Below are 6,148 nucleotides of genomic sequence, written 5' to 3' on the forward strand. Positions count from 1 at the left end.
TAAGGGAGGGGGGCGGAGAGGGAGGGGAAAAATGAGGAGCTGATGCCAAGAGCTCAAGTAAAAATAAAATGTTTTGAGAATGATGGCAACAAATGTACTAATGTGCTTGACATAATGGATGGATGGATGACTTGTGATAAGAGTTGTACGAGCCCTCAATAACATGATTTTAAAATAAAATAAATTTTAAAACACTATTCTCCAACAACTTTGAAAACCAACATGAAGTGGACAAAGTCCTAGAAACACAGTACTCATCCAAACTGATACAGAGCTAGAAATGTAGACAAAGGAACATAGTCACATGACCATATCAATTGTTGCAGGAAAGGCATTCGCTAAAACTCAACACTTTTTTTTTCCTGATAAAAAGACTCAAAAATAGGAGTAGAAGGGAAATTTCGCCACATAACTAAAGGGATATGCAAAATAACAGTCAACCTTATAGTCGGTGGAGAAACACTAAGCCGTCCCTTTGAGAATGAGAAACAGAGATTCCCACGATCAACATTTTACTGACTGTCCTAGCCAGAGCAATAAGACAAGAAAGAGAACGAAAATGTTTCCAGACGGGGCACGAGTAAGTAAAGCTATCTCTGTGTGCAAATGACTCACCCTCTGTATTTTGTTCTTGCTGGGCACAGTTGGGTTGGTTCTGACTCACGGCAATTCTATTGACAACCGAGAAAAATGCGACCCAGTCTTGCGCCATCCTCACAATTGTTGTTGCAACCCATCGCTGTCGCTGCTGTGTCAACCCATTTGGTGGAGGGTTTCTGCTTTTTCACTACCTTTCTACTTTACCAAGCACGATGTCCTCTTTCAGAGACTGATCTCTCCCGACCACATGTCCAAAGGACATGAAACGACGTCTCGCGATCCTTGCTTCTAAAGAGCATTCTGGCTGTACTTCTTCCAAGACCGATGGGTTTGTTCTTTTGTTTGTCCCGTGGCTTGTGCATCAGATTTATCCAATGCGACGTGTTGCTTGATCTCCTGACTGCTGCTTGTTTGAGCATTGATTGTGGGTCCCAGCAAGATTAAATCCATGACAAATTCACTCTTTTCTCAGGTCTACTTGGGACGGTTTCGGTTTTGTGTACATTAACTCGTAATGCATATTGAATGTGGCAATCCTTGACCTTCATCAAGCAAGTGCTCCAAGTCCTCCTCACTTTCAGCCAGCAAGGTTGTATGACATGCTTATCGAAGGTAGCTGTTCAACCGTCCTCCCTCCTGTGGCCAAGGTCGTCTTCATATAGTCCCTCTACATCGAAGACCCTAAATGTTCCACAAGGAAAGTGCTAGCAGAAGAATTTAGCAACATTCATTGCAGACTGCAAGATTAATACACAAAAATCAGTTGGCTTCCTCTACAGTGTAGTGTCTACACTAACACAAAATGCTTCAAGAAAACAGTATCTTTATAGTAGACACAAAATCCATAAAATACCTAGGCGCTAACCTAACCCAAGGGCATAAAAGTGAGTACAACAAAAATTATAAAAAATTATAAAACCCTAGTACCACAGACTAAAAGAGACCTTCAAAAACAGAAACACATTCCATCACCCTAGGATGGAAAACTGAAGAGAGTGAAACCTTGGATCTACATGTGACGTCCTCCCTGGGGGATGGACAACAGGAAAGTGGGTGAAGGGAGATGTCAGACAGGGCAAGATATGACAAAATAATCATTTATAAATTATCAAGGGCTCATGAGGGAGGGGGGAGCGGGGAGGGAGGGGAAAATGAGGACCTAATGCCGGGGGCTTAAGTGGAGAGCAGATGTTTTGAGAATGATGAGGGCAATGAATGTACAAATGCGCTTTACACAATTGATGTATGTATGGATTGTGATAAGAGCTGTATGAGCCCCTAATAAAACAATTAAAAAGAAAAAGAAAATCTTATTGTACCCCACTCTGTCTACAAATACAATGCAACGCGGATGTAAATTCTAAGAACATTCTTTGCTGAAACAGAAAAACCTATGCCCAGATTCATGTGAAAAGAAACCCCAGGCACCCAAAGCTGAAGAAAAAGGACAAAGTGGGTGGCCTCATACTCCCTATATTGAACCTAGACCTGTCATAAGCACAGTACACAGCACTGTCATCCAAGCCGTCTAATGTTGCTTACATGATAGATACAAAGAGAAGGAGAGTGGAATTGAGAACTCAGACTCAAACTAGCCATGTATGAACAACTGATTTTCGACAGTCGGTCAAAGTCCATTCAGAAGGGCTGTGTGATAGTTAGGCTTACTGTTAACTGAGGTGAGCCAGGATTCTCCCATAGAATGGCCTACCATGACATTGTCAACTCCACGATAGGTCCCCCGGTGGAGCAGCCAAGCAGTTGTAGGGAGAACAGACCTCCTTAATCTAGTCACAACCTTGATCCCATTGAGGGAGCTTTCCTTCAGAATGTGGCCTACGCTTAGTATAAACTGACAATGTGGGGAAGCTAGTTCTTCTGATGCTGGACCCTGCATCGGGTTCATCGACCTGTTCTATCACCTGCCGGTCCCAGGATCCATCAGTGAACCTTGGATTCATCTGACCAGTCTCAGTCATTCCAGTCAGCATCCACCAGCCTGTGGACTTCCTCCTTTATCTTCCTGCATCCTGTTCACCAGCCTCTGCAGCTACAGGTGTCAGGAGGGAGACACCTGCAGTTACATCTGATGCATGAGCTGGAACGGGACTGGACCGACCCACTTCTACCTGGCATGAGTCAATTCTTGCTGTAAATCTCTTTCTATACACACACACATACAACTGCCACTGATTCTGCTTCTGGAGAACCCAACCGGCCCCAGGCAGAATCAGCCTCATCAACTAGCGGTGCTGGCAAATGAAACAGGACCTTACTTCGCACCATTACAAAAATGAACGAAAGACAATTCAAAGACCTCAATGCTACACTTGAAGCCATAAACTTCTTGGAAGAAAACTATGAGAGCTAATCCTTATAAAAATAGGATAACAAGTATAACAATCCATGCATGAATAGAAGACAAAATAGATAAGTGGGACCGCATTAAAAGTAAATATGTATGCTCATTCAAAGACTTCATTAAACCAGTAAATAGACAACCTACAGACTAGCGGGGGTGGGGGGACTTTGGAAACAATTTATGCAACAGTGGCCTAAATTCTAAAATCTAGAGTAAACTGCATCAACTCAACAACCAAAAGATAACCCAATCACAAAATGGACAAAGGACACAAACAGAACCTTCAACAAAGGACATCTGTGTTAGTCTGGGTGGACTAGAGAAACACATTCATAGACACTCATATACATGTAAGAGAGCTTGGTATCAAAGACTAATTGTATATTAAGAAAACATCCCAGCCCCATCCAGTTCAAATCCATAAGTCCAATGTTAGCCCATATGTTTGATACCAGTCTATAAATTCCTCTTCAGACTCACACAACACATGCAATGACGGCGATTGCAGGAAGATCACAGGCCAGTGGGAGGAAAGTCTTGTGGATCCAGTGGTGGTGGAAGCATCTCAGCATTGGCAGGGGTCTCCACGTGGTTTCTCCAGCTCCAGGGCTCTGGCTCCATCATCATAGATCCATGTGGCTTGTCAACAGGAATGTGTGGCTGAGAGTGTGGGTCTGGCCTCCAATGAAATCTTTATCTTATGGTGCTTCCAAATGAGGGCATCAAGCTGTGACCTGATTGACAGACTAAACTCCACCCCCTTCACTCTTAAGAGTCTCAAGTTGACACAAGATTATGTAACTACCACAACACCTAAGCAACCATCAAGCATATGAAAAAATGTCCACAACCTTTGCCATTAGAGATGCAAACTAGAGCTACAATGAGATACCATCTTGTCCCAACGACAATAACACTGATGATAATAAATGAATTGATGAGGATGGAAGAGATTGGCTTTTTATCTCTTATTGATGGGTCTTTAAAATGCTACAACCTTACCCAAAAATAAATAAATAAAATGCTACAACCACCGTGGAAAATGATATGGACATTTCTCAAAACCCTAGACCTCCTCTGTGACCCAGCAATCCCACTCCCAGGCCTTTACCAAAAAAACAAGCCCACTACTATCAAGCGGATTCTAAGTCTTAGCAACTCTTTACAGAGTGCCTCCTGACAGATAGCTCATCTTTCTTCTGTGGAGAAGCTGGTGGGTTTGAACCACCAACTTCGCAGTTAGCCCATAGTACCACCAGGGTACATACCCTAAAAAATAATAAAAATAAGCATACAAATAGACATGTGCACTGCTGCTTTACTCACAATAGCGAATAAACTCAGGCCACTAAAGTGTCCATCAATAGAAGAATGAATAAATAAACTGTGGCACATGCATCCTTTGGCATTCTATGCAACCATCAAAAACCCCACAATAATGAGTCTGAGAAACGTGGTATAAATGGATGGGCCTCTCACTCACTGTCATTGAGACAATTCTGACTCCTAGCGGCCGGAGAGGCAGAGCAGAAGTGCCCCTGTGAGTTTTCGAGGCTGTAACTCTTTACGGGAGTAGAAAGTTTCCTCTTGCTCCTGAGGGGTGACTGGTGGTTTCAAACTGCTGACCCTGAGGTTAGCAGCCCAAAGAGTGGCCTACTAACCACCAGGGCTCTGTAATGTGGAGTGAAATAAGTCAAGCAAATATCGTCTGGTTGGTCTTTTATAAGAAGAAAATAATAGACGTATAGAGAGAGGTTGATGCCCGTTGGTGACGACCAGGGAGAGGGGATGGGGAGAGGAAACTAGGCTGTCGATTGTAGAGACTTGTTTTTTGTGTGTGTGATGGAAAGCTCGGCACCAAATGTGGAGAGAGTGAGTGCAACACAACCAAAGTAAAAATCAGTGTTTGAACACAAAGGAATGGGTGTAGGCTTATTGGTATGTGCATAGGTGAGGACAGGTAGAAGTATCTATAAGTATGTGTGGGTGCAGACACATGCGCTCACTGAGGGCATAAATACTCCTAGCCAAACACCTTCCAAGATTGGTTTGCGGAGTGTGAAAGCATAGGGCCATCATCCCAAGAGGTCTTAAGAGCTTACAAGCATCTATGACCCATCTGCAGGTATCTGCTTGCCAAGAACAAACAGTAAGAAGTAGCTAAAAGTTCAGAGAAGACACAAGTCTACCCAAACCACAATCTCATCTACCCTGAGTTGCCCTTAAAACCTACATTGAACTTATCCCCACCCCAGATTGAATAACGCTGATTTCACTCCCCTCCCACACCTCCCCCCCAGAAGACAGACCTAAGACCCTATCATTGTAACTTCTCTACTGAAACTCTCTCCGCTGCTTTTACAAATGGTACACTCAATCCACTTACATGGGCGCCATATGGACACTCCCTCTTCAGTAAACCCTGCTAATTCTTAAAAATAAAATGAAAAGTTTATGGATCCTTCCCAAAAAGAAAAAAAAAGTGTTTTTAAATGCATAAAATAAATAGAATTACAATAAATAAATACATAACTAGAGTTACAAAGAAAACCAATTCTACTGAGATAGTCATCAAAATATTAAAAAATAAATGTGTGAGATCATATTAAATGTACTTCTTTATTAATAGATGAACTAACAAGTTCTCATAACAAGGCTAAAACTTGCATAATTTCAAAGTAATGATGAGTGCAAACAATAAATCAAGACAGCTCGCAGCAACTGCAAGGTGATAGCGTGTATCTGTGATTTCTGTTGGTGACAAGGTAGCAGACACTGCTATTCTTGCTGTACTCTACTGCCTTCATTCACAATGGAAAGAAATGCTCCAACTTCAGTTGGAGGTTCATGAAAATAAAACTGGAGGTGCAGACCAGACTTCCCATCCAAGGTCATGATCCCCACGTTAAGCAGCTCTGCTCTATAGGCAGCACCCCTTTGTCCACAACAAGGAGCCCTCATGTAGCGGGTTGCATGATGGGCTGCTAACACGGTGATGTTTAAACCCACAAACCACTCTTCAGGGGAAGTATGAGGTTGTTGACTCCCGAGAAGTCCCAGTCTCAGAATCACTAAGGAGCAATGTGACTGTGTTAGACAGGGTTCTCTGGAGAGATAAAACCAGATTGCTGATAATTTAATATATTTATTTATAATTAGATATATAACACAAGAAATGAACTGTTA

Source organism: Echinops telfairi, unplaced genomic scaffold (genome assembly GCF_000313985.2).
Source record: "Echinops telfairi isolate 266 unplaced genomic scaffold, ASM31398v2 ScPeMD7_5592;HRSCAF=6446, whole genome shotgun sequence".
NCBI classification, from domain to species: Eukaryota; Metazoa; Chordata; class Mammalia; order Afrosoricida; family Tenrecidae; genus Echinops; species Echinops telfairi.